This window comes from Triplophysa rosa, linkage group LG20 (genome assembly GCF_024868665.1).
Source record: "Triplophysa rosa linkage group LG20, Trosa_1v2, whole genome shotgun sequence".
In the NCBI taxonomy this organism is placed as follows: domain Eukaryota; kingdom Metazoa; phylum Chordata; class Actinopteri; order Cypriniformes; family Nemacheilidae; genus Triplophysa; species Triplophysa rosa.
Window position 1 is genome coordinate 9,257,730 of NC_079909.1, and position 20,931 is coordinate 9,278,660.

The 20,931-nt window shown below is 38.1% G+C and overlaps 1 protein-coding gene across 2 annotated transcripts in view; it reads right to left on the reverse strand.

The window, feature by feature from the left end:
• Positions 1 to 20,931, reverse strand: part of tbl1xr1a (TBL1X/Y related 1a) — a 69,764-nt gene that overhangs the window by 8,422 nt on the left and 40,411 nt on the right. Inside the window, exons 2-3 of one of the 2 annotated variants that reach the window (XM_057361800.1) lie at positions 19,677 to 19,733; positions 10,756 to 10,821 (exon numbers count right to left, since the gene is read on the reverse strand). The gene's annotated coding sequence lies outside the window, so the exon portion shown is untranslated. The remainder of the gene's footprint in view (positions 1 to 10,755; positions 10,822 to 19,676; positions 19,734 to 20,931) is intronic. The other variant, XM_057361801.1, reaches the window with a different exon arrangement.

Here is a 20,931-nt window from a genome sequence, read left to right on the forward strand (position 1 = left end):
ACGTTAATCTTGGGCAGCTAAATATGGCTAAACGTCTACTATTATTAGCATTTATTTCCATCTCACCCACCTCACATGACCCATTTTACTGTGGTCAGTTTTAGAAATGCTCTGATCGATCAGCCACAGATCTGTATAGGACGTTAATCACATTTTATGGCTCGATCGGTATTCACTAAACTGATCTCACGAACCGTGGTTTTCAAAACCATACTTGCATTGTGGTAACCGTAGTTTTTTGGTTTTAAACAATGGTTCATTTTCCAAGGGAAATGCAAAATCTATGGTATTACTTTACCTGAAAAAAAGGTTAACGGTGATCAGAGAGCTTACATATCATACCTGAAGCATCAGAAACGGGATATGTATCTGCTGATCACGATGACAAGAAATCGATACTTTGTATCGGCTGCAAAATCTTGATCGGAGCAACCCTGGTCATTGTACTGTGTCAAACGTGGCCTTTAAGAACAAAATGCTAGCATGCTATATAGCATCTGAACACAGATATATTGAACAAAAAATATATCGGCCAATTGTTACAATTTAGAGGCCGATGGCGATAATTAAACCGACCAAATATATCGGTCACAGCAATATATCGGTATCATTACGATCTAAACACTGCACACATCCTTACAACTGCTACCATCTTAGAATAAACGTACTATAACATAACAATAAATATTTATCATAAGTTATAGTGATGTATATCACTATAACGTATGATTTACACAATCCGAGAAATCTCCAGTGGCAATGATTTTCTCTTGAGAACTTTTAAAAAAATAGAGAATTTGGAGATAAAAATGAGTAAAGGCGAACAGCCCCTGACCGCTCTCTCCTTTGCTCACTCTGTTAGTTCTTATGTTTGCAGAAGACGACTGTGAGACATCTCTCCTGTCTCATGCACTTAGTGCTCGAGTTCTTTGTGCCCAGACTGCAATGGCACTGAATAACATTGACAGAAAAAGCCTGAAACAAGCTGTGACAAGACAGTCACGAGTGAGGTGTAAAAACAGAGCATTAGCATTACCTGACACAACCTTTCATTATTCTACAGGTTTATGCTAGGTTCTGCTATTCATTTACATTAGCATTTTTTCTAAAGACATTTATGAGGAAAAAATGATTCAAGTGCTTAAAGTGTCAGTGGAAGGTTAACAACCTGTCAACCAACAGTGGGTGTGTAAAGAGCTGTTTGATAACATACCAGCAGACCAATAATGAGAAAAAGCATCTGTGCCAAACTTTTAATTGCTATGCACTTGATACATGCTCGCATTTCTCTCGTATTTATAAATGCCGAATGATACACATGTTCTGCACTAGATGTTCTAGAGATAAAAGGTTTGAATTGTATTAATCATTTCTCCAGACCAGACATTTCTTTGGTAATATACTCCACCCCAGCTCAAGACTCAAAGAGCAAATATGTAGTAAATTAAATAACAGACCATTCCCCACAAACATCTTGACCAATCTAAATAAGGTATTTTGATCAAATGCACATGATGGCAGACTGACCTTGAATGCAATTAAATGGATATTTGAGGATATAACCAATTCCTTGTTTTTTTAATTAAGCATGTTTGTCTAAATTATATACTCTTGGTTCAATCAGTCCCTGCTCTAGGTCTCCCTGCTCAGTCTAGCATAAATCTCTCTGTCTCTCATGTGCGAAACACCGCTTACACTGACTGTTAAGATATGGAAATGGTCAGGGCTAAATACAGTTTTAACAGAGTCTAAGTGTTTGTTATAAACACATGAAGCTTGCCGAACAATGGTGAAGGACCACCCACTTAATGACAACCAAAAAATGATTATTTGCATTTTCATGCAACTGAACAAAAACACCTGCCCAAGCTATTTCAACGTTTAGATGAATGGCATACTTAGAAGGAATGGAGTGATCACGCTTTTCGGTGTGTGCGTGTTTGGTAGTGGTACTCTGAGCTTTTCGCACAACTCCCTTGACGACAGTGAACTCGATCCCCTGAAACCTCTGAGGGCCTCCGAGAACAATGACTCGCCTGGAGAGCCTGTGTTCTTGTGTAACACTGACCGTTGGGTGCAAATTCCTCAAGACACTCTTCACAGTCGGCGCACCTCTTTCACCAATTACATTCAAGAGAAAGTGTCACGTAAGCATAAGCATTTAAATCGTTCTTCAGAGCACTGTGAAACGTGGGTGATTATGTTTGACCCGCTTTTCAAGCGACATTATAGAACGACAAACAGCTTGGTTCCCACTTTACGGAGCACGAGGTAAAATATTACTCTTATAATTCACACAATGCACGCACGCTAAATTTGACGTGAACAAAAACACCCTGCAAATTATGCAAGTGCACTTATTCTGTTCAATAACAGTGGCTATTGTCACCAAGTGTACAAAGTAACCCCAGAACGCATCGCACCAAAACCAGACAATGGTGCCATTTCTCTTCCTCTTTTCAAGGCAATAACGTGTACACCAGCAGCCGCATAACCAGCATATGGCTCAAATCCCTGCGTCAGCATCTAACAGTCGGATCGAGTTCAAAGGCAAAGCAGCCCAATCAATCGGGCAGGAACAATGACCGCTGCTTATTGGATGCCGCACGCTAGCCACCGCTGTCATGAGCGATTAGCACAGATTCTGGCTTAACCTATCTGTGATGCAACCTACTCCCCAAAGTCAAAAAACAGAATGAAACCAGACCGGCGAGATTAGCACGTCACCCCGCCTGACCTACTTTGGGACCTGGTTCCATCATTAACTGTCCAAACACGGCACGGTGAAAGAAATATGACATATCGGTGCCATAAATGGATCTCCCTGCTCTTCGTCTACTGTGGTATGTGCTAGAAGCAGGTCAATAGATGCCATAGGGTGTAGTCAAACAAGTATGTTTTAAAGTGATAGTTCAACCAAAAATAAAATTCTCATCATTTACTCACCCTCTTATCATTTCAAAGCTGTATGACTTTCTTTCTTCAGCAGAACACAAAAGAAGATTTTTTGAAGAATGTTGTTAACCGGCACCCATTGACTTGCATTGGTTTTGTGTCCGTACAATAGAAGTGAATTGGGTGCTTGCGCTGTTCGGTTACCAACTTTATTTAAAATAGCTTGTTTCGCGTTCTGCAGAAGAAATAAAGTCAAACAGGCAACTACCTGTATGCATTGCGATTATAACATAAGATTCCTAATATGATCTATTTTCTCATCTTTCACTTTTATACATACACACTGCCAATCCTTCTTTTAAAGATGTCATGAAATGGACAAATGGAGCTTTCTATCTTTGATGTATTTTCCGATGACACTCATGCTTTTAGCAAATAGCCAATTGCTTTAGTTTACGTTTATAGTCATGATTTGGTACTGCTATTTATCATTTAGGAAGAAATGACACTCTACTTTTCCCTAATTCCGATATGACGTTATTACCAGAAATTACCCTTCATTCTAAAAGTGATTCTCCAAATGCTTTACTCCATGCGCATTCAATTGAGCAATTGATAATGCTCCCCCGCTAGCCTGTTTCTCATAAAGCGCATAACCCTTGGCACAGGGGGGGGCAGTTAAAGCCCATTTCTTGTTTTGGCTCCAGCAAAAGTTGGATCAAAGTCATTGTGCAACTTCTCTAAAAAGACAAACGTTGAGTCAGCAAATAGTGATGTTTAAAGCCATTAGGTAATGTTTTCCATGGTAAAATACTTTCACATCAGCAGCAGGAAACTGGTTAAAGTGATTATTCACCCAAAAATGAGAATTCATCATCATTTATTCACCCCCATGTCGCTTTAAACCTGTATGACTTTCTTTCTTCTGCAGAACACAAAAGAAGATATTTTGAAGAATGTTGGTAACCAACATTGGCCCCCATTGTATGAACACGAAACCTTTCTCAAAATATCTTCTTTTGTGATCCACATTTTTAGATGACCTATCCCTTTAAGTTTGTTTGAGCATACCAACCAGCTAGGCAAAGGAAAAAAAAATTTACATTCCGTCTTGAGGCACTTCTGGTTAGGGCTGCAGCTATCGATTCTTTTACTAATCGAGTATTCTACAGATTTTTCCATCGATTAATCGGGTATTCGGATAATAAGTACTTTTTCTTTATTAAAAAGCAATACTAAATATACAAGATTTAATAAGACAGGTCTCTTAAAATGAGTAAAACAACTAATTTGTTTCCTTTTTAGAACAATTAGTTTTATTGCTGAAATAGCATACATTAATATCTGTGAAAACTAAACCCATTTAGTACATTCCATTGCCATATTAAATTCAAAATGCAATATAATACAAATATATAACTAAGAAACATGAATAAAAATGGAAATAATAATTTCAAACAATAGCCTATGACTTTTATTTTGGCAGGTTGTCAGAAGACGCTTATTTTTTTAGTATGTCTGTTTCTTCACTCAAACAATAACATGTTTGTGAAATAAACTCTCAGCGCAACTCTGGAGGTGAAGTTCATGTCCTCATTCAGCGCAGACGCAGACAAATTCATGAGCATCACGCGTGTAGCACGTTAAACTGTGCAGTTCATTCACTCAGACACGCAGACCAGACAGATGACATGTGTAAATAACAGGATTCGGTGTCCACTACTCCGCATCTAGTTTGATGGACTCAATGCAGCCGGAAAACAAGTTTCACTCGTAAAATAGACTAAAATATCAGTTCACCATTTCAATAAGCTATTTATAGGGCTGTGACGGTGGCAGTTTTTTACCACCGCGGTGGTAATAGACAAATCGACCGCGGTGGTGCGGTGGTTGAGAAATATATATTATTTATATAAATAATATTTATATTATTATATTTGCGTGTAGCAACCACATGACGAGTGGAAGAGAAATATAGACCTTATTTAAATACTTGAAATTGTTAAATAATTGAAATATGATATCTGAAATAAATGAGGATGAAACATCCGTCAATGTTTAACGCGCAAATCCATCAGTGAAACGGCACACTACAGCATATAAAACATTTAGATAAACATCAGTAAATAATGAAAACTTAAATGATATAAGAAAGCTAAATACTAAATAAAAAAGCTCTTGTTGCAGTAACTTCAGTCAGTGGCGTATTAACCCTTACAGTCCTTAACAATTCCGTTTGAAACAAACTGTTTAAACCTACATTGGCTTTCCTATTCAGATTGCCATAAAAACTTTTCTTTTTCCGACTCGTTGATGTGAAACTTACTTGTTGACATTGTCCAGATTAAAATGTGTACAGCTGCACTAAATGCGCGTTCAGAAGATGTGCACAGGAGCGCAAATGAAGAGATGTCTCTCCGCAACCGCGGCAAAACCTGCGCGCGCTCCGACACTAGGCAAGCGGGTCATAGCCAGTTTTGATTTTACGTATCTGTTCATTTCACAACAAGATCCATTGCAAAACCAGCAGAATAACCTGGGTTTTGCCGTGCAGGCCCGCGCTCGAACGCACCAACGGAAACGTATGCCAATAATTTCTGTTAATGTAAAATCTTTTAAATAAAACCATCCACAACTGAAAGGCTACAACTAGCAATCGTTATCGCAGCTCTCATATTTATTACGCCTATATTTGTCAGAGTGACGTGCACTACCGCCGGTGGCAGTTCACCACCGTCATGGCACTTTACCATCGCGGTGGTGCGGTTGTTACGGCAACCGTCACAGCCCTATAAACTATCAGTTATTTATCAGCATGAGAAACACGTGTGAGCGGACTAAAATGCGTGTGTCTCACGGTGAATGCATAGCCCTGTAACATGAATAGAGTTTAGCGGGCTGTGCGTCAGTAATAACGGTCCGTGGGGAAACGCAGTGCTCCGTGTGTAGGCCTACTGTAGTTAAATGGATTAAACGAGGCTTCGAGGCAACAAAAATTGCCTCGATGATTTTTTGTATTCGAATAACTCGAGTTACTCGAGGAATCGTTTCAGCCCTACTTCTGGTGTATAAATCACAAACTTTAACTCTGAATCTATAGAACAACAGCTATTGTAGACAGTCACACGGCAGGCTAACTTTGAAACAACTAACAGCAAGGTCCGTGGGTGGTGTAACAGCGGGTCATTACAGAGGCAGGGAAGGTTATCTGAATGTTGCGACATTGCTTCTGGGTGAGAATGGCCGTCACTTCTTTTTCTGAGGTGGCTTTCACAGTGTTTGTGAAATGAAATGTTGACTCCCTCTCTCTCACACACACATGCACACACAGAGCGGTGATTTTTCTTTGGTGCACAGGTGTTAGATGGCTTGGGGAGGCACCACACTGCTCCATTCCAGGACTTGACAGAGAGCAACAAGAATGGGAAGTATGAGAAGTAACAAGAGGACAAGATCTAAACTGCCAGGATTCCTGGGGGACCGAAGGGATTGGGCAAAAGTTGTAACTTGCCTGTAGCTCACCTGGAAGAGCGCGCAAGCAAGGTCATGGGTTTCATTCTCAGGAAATGCACATCCTGGTAAAATGTACTGATGCACTCAAAATTCATGTTTTGGGTAAAAGTGTCTGCTAAAAAACAATAATATTGATCTTCGTTTCACAACATCAACTGGAGCTTTGTGAAATATATAAATAGCTAAATAGTGTTTGGAAATATCGGCCAGATTTTTCTGTTATTTATATGCACAGATTCTTACTCATCGTAACTTTACTGTCACAGATTCAAATATCAAGTCTTTAGAATCAGTAGTAGCATCTATTTGAAGAAGAGGTCATGAATAATACTGAGGGCTGTTTTGATCTGCACCGGCACATACGTGCTGGAGATGTTTAATGAAATCATTTACCTCCGTTTAGGAGAGACGGTAAATGTGGTGTCACCGCCTGCAGCTACAGAGGTAAACACTGAGTAAGCCAGTTGAAGCTCGACTTCTATAGACAGTTTCAATGCAACAACATAAACAAACGTTATTGCGCATGCATGCTTTTGTGGGCCGAACTTAACTTCCAGTACACATCCACAAAGAATAGAGTAGATTATTTCTGATAACAAGCAAAAGAAATAACAAGTAAATTACATTAGCTAACAAGTTAAAAGTATGTCTAGCCAGTAGGGATGTAACGATTCACCGTGAGCCGGTTGAAAATCGGTTATAATGAGTGACGATTCAATTCGGTTGAGGCTTGAACTGAATCGCAATACATTCTTTGAACAGCAGGGGCCGCTATTTTCACTGCAAACCTAAACGTGGATGCTGATATTTCTTAAATGCAAAAAAATCCAAGAAAAGCACAGACAGTATTAGTTTGTTTATATTAAAGAGACTTTTTCTATTATTAATTTGTTATAAAATCGCAGTTTACTTTTGTTATTTGAAATAAAACATTATTTTATTATGCAAAGAAACGTAAAGCATTTAAGAAATAATGCAAGGGAAGTTGTTCATTTCTAATTTGTTTCAACTCATTTTTTAAAAATAAATCGTGAGTAAATCGTGAATAAATCGCATCGTGAGATCAGAATCGTGAATCGCATCGCATCGTGAGCTGAGTGAATCGTTACATCCCTACTAGCCAGTATTATTTTTGGTTACCAGTAGAAGAACAGTTACTTAAATGCTTAAATGCCATTTAACAAATTGTTTATTTAATAAAATGAATATACAATAAAATTCAACAAATTGTTGAATACAATTATTATACAATAAAACAGTAATATAAATTAATATTAATTAAATTAATTAAAATATAAATAGTTATGTTATTAGCCACTAGCCAGACCGATCAACAAACACAGACCTGAAGTTAACTTCAGGCTGGGTGCGTGCGTCCAATTAAACCATCTTTAGGATGAATCACAAAAAACACATTGTTTTAACATGCTATCAAATTTAGAGGATGAAAGAGTGTGCTACAACTAGGGCTGTGCGATTTGGGGAAAATATCTAATTGCGATATTTTTGACAGACATTGCGATTGCGATTTGATTTGCGATTTTAACTTTTCTAATTCAAGCTTCAATTCAATATTGTTGTGTGGAGCACAGTATGGGTATAGTTACCCTGAAAGAAAACAACAACAAAAAACATTTAATTGTTTCCATTTAAACCATTACAAAATTAATTTTTGTAGTGTGCTTTGGGCATTATTCAAATAGGGCTTACTGTTGTTCAATTGGTTTCCAACTTCCAGATTACATCACACCAATAGAATCCAAATACCAGTGTACACTATTATAGTTTCCATTAAAACAAATACAACTCCCATTGTAACCCTTAAATCCATAACATTTTCTATTGTGTTAGTGAATTATTAAAATAGTTCATAGTTTACATAGGCTGATTTATTATTGTTTAAGTATGTGGGATTTTTTTAAAACAAGTAAAAAATGTGCTGAATGTTTAATTTCATCCAAGTGAAATTAGCAAAACAGTTAGATAGAATTTACATTTGTTTGAAACGCGGAGCTAGGCGTGAGTTTACACAGGGTGCGCGCGTGCATCAAGCCTCGTCCATATTGCCAGATGCCCGAGCCGGACTCAAGTACTATAAACGTCATTACGAAACAGGCTGTGTATGCGTGTCAAGTTTAAACGGCTCGTCCGCGAGACGCGCAACGCGGGGGAGAGTCGCGCGAGTATGACACAGGCTGTGTGTGCGCGGTGGTCTTCTGAATTGGATGGTTCTTTAGTATTTATTTGGCTAATATGATCGATCTGACTCTGCAGATGCCATAATAACACACACTCTCTCTCTCCTGCCTTCTGTATGTTTGTTTTTTAATGACGGACGTTTATGCAGTTGGCTGGGGCAGTGCTGATTAGGCATAACTGAGGTGTGCTCACTCAGTTGGTTAGCAAGAATGCCACTCAAACCGGGCTTGGAACAGACGCGTTTCCTATTTTTCACATCGCTTCCACATCGCAGCCTCTTGCGTTATCAAATCGCAACGTCTCACATCGCGATTGCGATTCGATTTCGATTAATCGTTCAGCCCTAGCTACAACAAAGGAATCCAATGCTGAATCTCAATTATTATTTCTTTACATCTTGTTATCTTGCTTGGTCATAACCCCAAAATACCCCAAGAATAAAATCAATATTATAATGCATTACGAAAATGAAGCCTATAATTATGACCATCAAATGTTTTGGCATTGATGCATCTTTACCAATAAAAAATGAGAACTACTATTAAGAATAATGAGATTATAATGGGCGGTGGCTTAATGCTTAATTAAATAAAAACGTCATGCACATCTTTAAAAATAATCTATAAAAATATGCAGACAAACAACAAGCATAACAAACCGAGTAAGTGATAGCCGCCTGAGCAAATAAATGACCGTGAACAACACTGGAGCTCAATGCAAGCCAATAATCAATAGCAAATGAGTTGAACCACCCCCAGTGAGTTCTTATCGCAGACATGCTAGTTCTTCATCTGCAGGTGAACCAAGTGCACTGAGGCCGTTTCGAGGAAATCACCACAACAGGACTCTGAGAAGAGAAATGACTAAGGGGTAACATATTCGAGGTCTGCTGAGACCCAGTTAACCGGAGCGAGTTGTTATCTACAGTGATGGAGGAACTACAAAACAAAAGGTATCTCCCCTTTGGCATGATTCTCCTGTTGGTTGAGAATTCTGCTGTTTTTTAAAACACTCAGACCCTTAGGAGGGGCTGTTTCTCTTCTAGCCCGCTGCAAGTGGGATAGGCGATGCCTAAAGGTCTGTTGGAACATGATCTCACTGGAGCTGTACAGAAGGGTTACATCATATCTTCACCTGCCAAAATCAGTTACTATGGATAGAAGAAGAGCGCCAGTATACAAACTCATTCATTGTTCCCATTTGAATGCATTAGCGTTTGCAACAATGACCAATTAAGGCAACTTGGAATTAAATATTCACCTTTGGACAGTTATAAAAGCAGGTAAACTTCCAAATCAGGACAGACTTTAGAAATTACAAATACAAATACAATTTTAGCCAATGCAAAATTATGTAGGACGCTCACGTTGTGTCAAACTTGTGTGAACTGTGCGCGTCCGTGAAGGCGCCAGCAAACATCAGTGACGCGTGACTCACCTAGTTGTCTAATCACACACAGCCTACACTGGTGGGCTCACAATCTACACGTCTTTCCACATAAAATAACCGCTGGAAGAAATACCAAATTTGCAGGTCGTACATGTACAATTACTTGTTAAAATGCTCACGCTGTCTTAAAAACTGGTCGCAAAATGCGATTTGGTCGCTGTCAGGAGCCCTGATATAATTGTTTTTAATGTTTTGGCAGATGGCCATCTAGCAAACTGATATACCCCAAACCCCCGCCATCGTCCATCGCGATGTTTCACTGGCATCTCCCAACCCTATACAGAATATATACTGCTGGTTGAACCTGAAATAGTTCATCTCTCTGTCTGCCATTTTATCAATGCCACATTTTTGCAGACTGCTTGCAGGATTCTCTGTACACCGAACCGCCTTCCCCTGCTAAGTAAACAAGTACTATAAACTGTCCATCTCGATCCACGTTGAGGAAGCAGTCATGAAGAAATGTCACTGGGCATTTCATTGCAAGGTGTGAAAATAACAACAAGCTAGAGCCGAGTTGAATGCTGTGTGTGTGTGTAACGCACAGAACAGCCCGTCCTGAATTGTTCTGCTCCAAACACTCTCTGAAACAGCTGTACCTTTTCCATGTCAAAAACAGAGCCCTGCTAAATATAGTTTTTCCATTCTCCTTAGAGAAAAAAAGAAGCCATCTTAGCACCGCCGTGCATTTATACTCACCACACTATCAGCTCTATTTCCGCAAGGTAAACGCTTTTTAAGGATCCAAACCAAGTGTCTCAGCACCTGCAATAACATTACAAAAAAAAGGTCAATGAAGCAGATATTGTCTTAGATACCTGCAACACACCTAAATTTACCCAACTCCTCTGAGGTCAGTGAAGGCATGTTTGTGGAGTTTTTCTTAGCTGGGTCTCTAAGAGCAAACAGTCGGCAAATAATAATCAAATTAATTTTCCCTCAGAGAAAACAGTGTTAACATTTCAAGATATATCGACTATGAGCTCAGAGATAAAGCATTGATAAACTGCTGTTACCATGGAAACATAAATTATGATGAAAAACTGACCATTCATTTCCATGAAGTGCTTCAATTTGCATTGGCAATACTTAATTCTTGTTTAAATAACTGTAAAGCATCATCAGAATATTCTTAAAAATAAGTACAGTCTTGCACCTTTACACCACTTGGCCTACATATTTCATGAAAAAAACTAAAGGTTTTGTTTATAAATAAACGTGCATACAAAAACGCCTTGATCATTGGGACACCAGGTTAAAAGCGAATGAGGTGACAAAAGGTCACTTTCAGTCACTAAAGTCTTGCTGTTGACAAGTGCGATGATGTGTACATTTGACAACAATACGTTTAGGGCAACATAAAGGAACAAAACAAGTTTCCCTAAAAATGTAGGGTGGGGCTTTATTTTGCCCTCCTTTTGTGATTGGTTTGTTGTAAGTTGGGCCTGGAGGGGAGGGCTGACCATTGGACAGTGAGTATAGTCCTACCTCTTTTTTGTTGCTTACGTCATGTGGTGAAGAGTTGTTGTGAGAGGGGGATAGGAGCTTTATGTTTTTTGATTAAAGATTACAAGTGCAAAGTACAAAAAATAATGGTGTGCACGGATAAATAATAATCACTGCAACACTGTGAAAAACACTTAGAATTTCCCTGTTTGATTTCATGGTGACCAAGTAAAACTAATGAATAACCTGTTTGCATTGTTTCGTAACACATTGTTAACAGCTTTTAAATGACACACGTTGTTTATCTTCTTGATTGGCACAATATTGCAAATAAAAACAGATACATTTGCAAAAACAATTGTGACGTCAGGATAAAGTAGTTCTTTTAAAATGTAAGCTTCAAGCTTTCTTGACAATGCATAACTTGCAATATAAATTAAGTTCCAGATGTGTTATGATTATTTTCATCTAAGACAGGATCTGAAAATCAACCAATCAAGTACAATCAGCTACACCGACGATTTATTGCTTTGATGTTTCACCTTGTATAAAGAATCAACTGTAACTTGTTAGCGAGCGATTTATGCCAAGTTTCATCTTCTCATCAACAAACCCTGCTGTCACATCGCCAAAACAGGGTGTCTAAAAAATGGTCTCGAGCTTAAAACTTGCCCTGGCACATACCAGCAGCTAAATCAAGCCTGAAAGTGAAAACAACAAATCATTGAGGGCAGTTTTCCCAGCTCAGGTCTGGGGTTAATATCTTTATTCGTGAATCACATTCTTCTGTTAACTGAATGCAACGTTTATAGTGAGCGAGAGTTCATTTCCACAGTCGAGAACTGAAACGCGAGTTTTGACATGGCTGTTTAGTTACAGCTTTTGGCGGGTTTCAGTGGTCTCATCTACAAAGGTTAAGCCTCAAGTGAGACATTCTGAAAGGATGAAAACTACTTCCTTCATACGACCAGCTCGGAGTCCATGTCTCCTGGGTCTCTGAGACGGTCTTTGTGCTATTGCACCTGCTGTATCTATCTGTTTTTCAGAGCGGCGTACGTTCCAATTAGCTCACATTATTGGTCTGAATTTGCTAAGCGATGTAGCAGGTGTCATTACGATGGCGAGCCAAACAAAATCTGTTCGGAGAGCAAAGGGAGAAACAAAACTGGTTAAAAATCAACATAGGACATCAACTCTGTTTGACTGTGAAAATGACACTAATAAGCTTGCGATGCATTTTCACATTTGTGTACTCATTTTTGGTTGTTTAGTCAACTTTTTTTGATGATGGCACCAGCCACCACACAAAACAAAACACCACTATGAGCCTGAGGTACAGCGATTACGGCATGTTATCTTGACAACTGCGGGATGAATTTAGAAACATCCATGTCACACTGTTGACTCGCCTTTTAGCAGTACGTATCACCAGCTCTCAAATACTTGAAACAGGACGACAGCGGGTTTAGCTCATCTGAGCAATAGCATTTTAGGGCTGCAACAACTAATCGATAAATTCGATAATTTTCGATAATGAAAATAGTAGTCAACTAATTTCATTATCGATTAGTTGGTCTGTCACTTGCGAGCTGCGCAGTTATAAATCAAGCGCGTCTTCTTCCCTTTTAAATGTCCCTCTGTGCAGCGCGAGGTGCGCAGTTTTAAAGTCAGACATGTCTCTTCGTGCGTGCGTCTCTCCGTCCAGTGCTTGGTGCGCAGTTTTTGCAGTCAGACGTGCTTTGCATGCATCTCTTAAAGCCGCGCAGTTATAAAGTTTAAATGAGAAAATTAAAGATTATATTTGTAAAACCCAATTTGTGGCGTTTGCACTTTGCAAAGTACATAATAGGCTAAATACCCTGATTTGGGGGTTTATTTATATCAGAGGTGGGAAGTAATGAAGTACACTTTTTGTACTTGTACTTGTATTTTTTCGGGATACTTTTTACTGTACTTCACTACATTTGAATGACAAATATCTCACTTTTCATGCCACAAAAAAAAAATTTTCTTTGGCCAACCGCCCCCTCCCTCCCACATTTGGGAGAGACTATTGTCAGCTGCTTCTAATATGACACACCTGAATCAACTCACCGGGTGTGTTAATTAGGGAGACATTCACAACATGAGCCAAAAGGGCTCATGTGACACCCCTTTTCATCTCTATCCACTGGCTACCGGTTGAAGCCCATATCAGATTCAAGTCACTAATGCTTGCCTACAGGACTATCACTGGATCTGCACCGACATACTTTCACACACTCCTACACTCCATCAAGAACCCTGCATTCAGCAAACGAGCAGCGTCTTGTATTGCCTTCTCATAAGGGCTGTAAATCGCTTTCCCACTCATTCTCCTTCACAACTCCTTCCTGGTGGAACATTCTTCCTAACTCGGTCCGGTCAACCACATCTCTCACAACATTCAAAAAACTACTTAAAACCCATCTCTTCTTTGAATACTTGACAAATGAAAAAAAAATCTCTCTTTCTCTCAAGTGGTCTGGCTTTTGTTGAAACTAGTAACTTTGTATTAGCACCTATTGTATTATTGCTCCTGTATGACATATCGCTTATTGCTCCCTGAACTCTCTGTAAGTCGCTTTGGATAAAAGCATCTGCTAAATGACTAAATGTAAATGTAACATTTTTGGAGAAGGCAAATGAGTTCAGTTGTGTATACTTTTCCCATCTCTGATTTAGTCATTAGAAGCAAAAGATCTAATTACACTTTTATCCGATTAACCGAAAAAATAATCGTCCAACTAATCAATTATCAAAATAATCTTTAGTTGCAGCCCTAAACATTTTAAAGCTAAACCTTTAGCTTTAGCTTGAGCTGAGACTTGTTTATATCGACAAAAGTAAAGTTGATTATCTTTATTAAATACGCTACACCAGGGTCCATGTTTTCCCCTGATAAATGCAATCAAAACAAAGCCTTTTCATTAGTGATGTAACTATTCATTGTGAGACGGCTGAAAATCTATTATAATATGTGACGATTCAAGTCGATTCAAGAGATGTTAAATGAATCGCAATAAATGTTTTAAACAGCTGGGGCCGCTGTGTTTACTGCAAACTTGGTTAACGTGGATATGCTGATATTTATTAAATGTAAAAAAAATCCAAGTTAGGAAAAGCACGTACAAAGTCTTTGTTTGTTTATATTAGGGCTGTCAACGTTAACGCATTAACGCATGCGATTAATTTTTTCAAATTAACGCGTGAGAAAATATTTATCGCAATTAACGCAGCATCCGTTTGTTTTGACATCCTTTGTCTAGCGTTACATTATGTAATCACGCTCTTATTCGTGTACAGGCTTTTAAACCACTTAAGCGCGATTTTAAACAGTTGCTTTGACGCGTTCAATGAAGATAGACAGCTTCTAAACTGTGGGACGCGGCAAAACGCAACGAGAGGTCCAGTCTGGTGTGTACAGTAACGGCTGCGTCGGTGAATCTCTGTCAGACAGCGCATCCGTGTTAAGTTCTCTTTCGTGCTTGAATGGATAAAACCATACAAGATTATGTCAGAAAGCCCGTTTTGTCTAGCATTTTCTTAAGCACAGACTTCAAGGTGTAAAATAAAATCTTAAATGAATGCAAAGAGTTGTGAAAATGGGAGTGCGGTGACGGTCAGATCTGCGTACTAAGACAGCTCTTAAAGGGGCCGCGTTCTTAAACGTGCTGCTGTGACTCCTGTCACTAATGTTAATCAAAGAACAAAATAAAAGAAGAAATCAATGTGATTTTATAGCTTTAATGAGAATTCTTCTGCATTTAATTTATAATTTAGCATTAAAGACTGTAAAGTGTCCTTCAATTTCCTACATGAGCTCTCAATTATACTGTTGAATGGCTATAATTAATGTTAAAATAATCAATTTAATAGAGACATGAGTTACAATACTAATATCAAAATGTTAGCTTTCATAAAATGATGCTGTTAAATAAACATGTTGTTTCTACATCAATTTGAAGAATAAATGTGAAATTATTAAAATGTAAAAGTATATTTTAAAATAAAATTGTTGTGTGCGATTAATCGTGATTAATCACAGAAAAATGTGTGATTAATCCGATTAATTTTTTTAATCGATTGACAGCACTAGTTTATATTAAAGAGACAATTGTTCATTTTTTATTTGATTTGGAATTCGTTTTAAAATTGCAATTTAGTTTTGTTATTTTTATTTTACAAAGAAATGTGCAGCGTTTTAGAAATAATAAAAGGGCAGTTGTTCATTTCTAATTTGTCGCAACTCATTTTGTAAAAATAAACCGTGAAAAAACTGTATCGTGAGACCAGTATCGTGAATTGCACCGTAAGCTGAGTGAATCGTTACATCCCTACTTTTCATCTGTCAAACAAAAGAGGACACTGTTATTTTTCTAAGTGATGGAGCCCAGAAAACACCCTTTCTTCAAGTCTCCAACCAAAATTGGAACTCAAGGTACATAACACACAAAACATTTTTGGCAATCTTCACAATAAGCCAGCTAAAGGGAAACAGATGTCACCATTACCCTTCAAAGAGCAGTTAGTCTATCCACACTGTGTGCTCGGCTGTGACACTTCTGTGGGCTATTGGCAGCTTTTTCTGTCTCTCATGAGAGATACTTCCCTTCCCCCATCTCTAGCAGTAAGGTAAGGTAGGGGGATGTTCGTTAACAACTGTTGATGCACCTGCTTGATAAACCCCAACACTTTCTCTATTGTTCAGACGATCTTACATCAGACAGGAAAGCAGGCTGATAAAGACCGTAATCATGTGTGATTTAGACTGAGCCACGGCAGATCGGGCACAAAGGTTATGCTTTGAATATTCATCACTTAATGGCGGTTGCCTTGACGTTAACGCCAAATAATCTGGGAAGGTGATAGGGTCTGTGAATCAGGACCCGTGCTTTTGAAGCAAAGCAAAAGGTGGGAAAAAAAGCCTTAGACTGCTTTCTGAAAAGGTTTTTTAATGACACTTACTCATTTTCAAAATCTACTGAGCTGTCGTAATGCATAATAGGCCTTGCCCCTGACATGAAGACTGTTACAGAGGATAGACATCTTCACTTTTTCCCCACCAGCATTTTGTAAAACAAATTTTTTATAGCCTAATTGTCATAATACTTTGATGGTCATCAGAATGTTTTTCTCTATAAATATATTGAACAAAAAAGTATTTAATCTTTTTTCTTCACTTTTTATCACCTCTTAAATGTGTAGTTTATTTCAGGGTATCTGCATGTTTCTGAGAGTTAGATTTAAGTTTTTTAAGACCTTTTTAATACCGTGCAGAATGAAATTTAAGACCAATTTCATAGCAACAAATTTGCACTTCCCCATGGCTAAAGCTCAAACTTTTCTCCATGTGGTAATGTCCAGTCCACTCACCTAACGAACCCCCCGCAAACATGTTATTTGTTAGTTGGTTCCGCCTATTTTGTTCTGCGTGACAAATAAGACGTACATGATTTTAAAACGAAAATAAAATCTTCTTTACAGTGTCGGTTTGACTGACACTTTAATGCTAATTAAGACCTTATTTTGACATCATGGAATGTAAGACTTTTTAAGACATTTTAAGGATCCGCGGACACCCTGTTATTTTAATAAAACCTTTAGAACAAAAAGCTGAGAAAATTGCAGTTTTTATTCAAGACTTTGCCCAGATTGGATTCAGAACGATGTTCAAAACTTAGACAGAAGGGGGAAAATGTTTTTTTACAGAATTATTTTTTTTTCAGATTTTTGTATGTTTAATGTAAAAACATGTTATTTTACATAATTGTACTGTTTTTTACAGATACAGATTTTTTTTACTTAATGCAAATTTACAATAAAACTGAAAACCATGTAATTTTATGTGAATTTTTTTTTTCAGAAATTTACTTAATACTGCAAATTTACAAGAAAACTGTGAAAACCATGTAATTTCATGTGAAAAAAAATTGTCAGAAATTTTCACTTTTTTTAAAGTGAGGGCTTCTTTTGGATCTAAAGATGCTGTACACTTTCAGAAGATGGGGAATAGTGCCCCCTTAATGTTAACCAGAAATTTCCATCAACGGCACTTTCGCACAATTTCAGACAATTGTCAAGCCAGCACTGCCTATGTAGCGCATCCCAATTCATTTACTTAGGAGGTTTGCAGATTATTGGAATGCTGCATATTAAGAATATTAAGGTAGGTTTTGGAACAAGTAGATTTCTAGGTTTTATTGTAAATGTCAGTAAATGTCTATTGTAAGTTTTTGCACATTTTAACATAAATTGTGGTTGAAAAAAATGAGATTGAGACTGTTGCTTTAAGGCAGCATATCTTAAGGCCCGATTCACATTTCGCGTCTAAAACTGCGCGGAAAACGTGAGCCGCACCTCTTTCTCTCTTCAAATGACCAGCGGTGCGCGCGTGCGGCACTCCAAAAGTTGAACTATTTCCATCTCGATGCGGCGCCAACGCGCCTAGAAAAATGTGCGTCACCCCCTATTTGTGCGCGTCTACATTTAAAATAACGAACATGCGTGCGGAAAAGACGCGAAATGTGAATCGGGCCTAAAGTGTTGACTAGGTGATGAGAATGGGTTTAGCTCAGGTGAGCACCTAGTCAACACTTTAAGATTCTGCCTTAAAGCAACACAAGCTCGATCTCATTTATTCTTCAAATCTTTAAAAGACTGATCTTTCAGACAACCCAGACAAATATAAGCCGGGCTTTGTTTTTCAAAAGTTGGTGCAGCTAGTCATTTATGCCCAACGCCAAAACATGGAAACTCAATACTGCTGTACCACTCAGGTCCTGATATTGTGGACATACAGTAGATTACATGATGGATATAGTCTACACCAAAGCAAACTCTTCTGGCTCCAATTCTACATTGCATCTTCGCAATTCAGAACAGATGCGTATCTTTGTGTCAAAAGCAAAACAGCTTAACCTCAGCTTTCATCCAATTTCGGATGAATTCAAACAAACAAGAGTTTTACAGCACCCATATGGTGAATATTTCCAAAAATGGCTACATTAACATGAAAATCTGAAAAAAATTAAATACAAACCCTTCTGTTCAAATACAGGAGTTAAATAGTTTATTAGACCTCGATTTTCCATCGTTCTCCGCCAGTCAACAGGCAAACAAATCTTAGCCTCAAGACTAGCCGCTCCATACTCACTGTTCCTATGGCAACACTTAAGAAAGCCTGACAAAATGAGTTTAGAGTGAAAAAAACATGTATCGGTCTATAATTATATATAGAATTTAGTGGTTTCAAAAGCAACTGCAATAAGACTAACAACATACTATTCCACATCCAAAATTGCTATAACCAAACGCTATAGAAAAGTGGTGACACAGAATCACTGAAGTTCACCCTACTTTAGCTCTGAATAGCGCTTGCTTTTGAAAATGCTTAAAATTTTGATCCTTGAAACAATATACCCTGCTGGAGATTAGTTACGCAGAGAAAAGGCATTTTGCACTGATCTACAGCACATGTGAAGGGTTTAAGGTAGGCTTTGAGTGATCTGTGAAGTGGTCCTGACCAACAGGATGCACCAACTACTAGAATAAATAACTGGAAATTTCAGGTTACAAAAAAGGAAGTCATAACCTTTTGTCCCTAGTCCCTGGCAGGCATTCAATTCACAAGAACTCATTATTTAGCATACATAATTTGTCCTCTAACAATCCACGACAAGCTCTAAACTTTTTTATGAAAAATCTTCCAAGTAAAACACTGTAGCAAATGGCTATAGTGCACACTGAAACAGCAAGAAATGAACTACTCCCTGTTACAGATAAGCTAAATTTTATTTGTGTTGACTACTTGTTTGTGTTCAACTAAATTCAGGAAGTCATATGATTTACTAGCCGCCATGCCAAATGTAAGAGATAATTTTCATATCTGGCTGAAATATCCCTTTAACTGCTTACTGACATTGCTTTGTTTACCTAAAGCTTTGACTGTTTGTGCAAACGACACAAAATACATTCATTAGTGTCAGGTCAGGCTTAACCCTAACTGACACGTCAGGCATTTAGTGAATTCATTACAGCTGTGTAATGGTCCAAGACCCCTTAGACCACATGTGTACATAGCTCAGTGTGCTCTAACACTGACAAAAACAAACAGTTGCAACTCAGAAATGAAAATGAGAGCTTTTTTGGCTTACCATGTGATCAGGTCTTGCTCCAATGTGAAACTTTAGCAGCTGAGAAGTCTTGACAATCTGGACATAAAAGGAAAATACAGTCAATGTTTTATTGTTTGTTGCAGAAATTAAATGTAAAGTGTGCATTTCCTGTAACTCTAGCAATAACAAGTGGATTTCTATAATGATTGTTTTCAAACAGGTTTCCTCCGTTTTCTATTGGTCAGACAAACAGATAGTCTCCACCCTTAATCATACAATTAGTTGAGCCAAATACTGCTGTCAGGATGGTCAGGCCACAAACAAAGCAACATTGCAAATGCTTTGTTCTAAAATCAATGTTATTATACCTATGTTAGCACATGACCTGATACCAAAAAAACTTGCATTGCATTGCAGCTTGCATTGTAAACTTCCATTCACATTCAAATCGAAATCCACTTGATACACATGAGACTTTTCAATTGCAGCACATGCCACATTCACTACTGCATTCATAAGACACCTTATAAACATTTGTCAAAATAAAAAAAGAGCTTAGTGATCACAATAACAACAATCCTCACTGTAAAAATCACCTATAGCTTCTCAATGGTAAAACTACAAACCGATAAACTGGCACATATTTCCTTTACAGAATATCTGAAGCTCAAATAAACAAATCAGAGTTCGACAGGTCTGACAATATTTCTAGAAGTGCCAACACGCAAATCCAAAACCAAAAACTAGAGATGCACTGATATATCGGCCAATAATCGGTAACAGTCCATAAAAGCAAATTTTCATGCAATTTGGTCATAGTTTAAAAGAAGCCAATGATCAGGGCTAATATATCCTGTCAATCAAAAGAGGTCAGGAAAATGCAATAAATGTGTGCTCTGTAGTGTTGTCAAAAGTCCCGGTACTTCGGGTCCAAGTCGGTACCTAAAAATAAAAAAGTTGGCAGTACCTAATTTTCATAAGACCCGGTAGCACCGACGTACCGGGTCAACCGGGTACTGATGCTCTGTCTGACATGTTGTCAGTCGGAAACTTTTTATAGATGCAATAAGACATGATGAGCGGATAATCGCGGCTCCGATCCACAAGAGATGTCCACAGAAATACTTCAGATTAAAGTCATATCACGAAGAAAACGAACAGAGTTTTGTGGTGAAAGGAGGAAACATTCGGATTTATTTGAACAAGTTCAAGCAGTAAGTTTCAAATTCTGTTGCGTTTGCATTATGAATGTTGCATCATATGTTAGGTTAAAAGTTACATTAAAATAAACGTC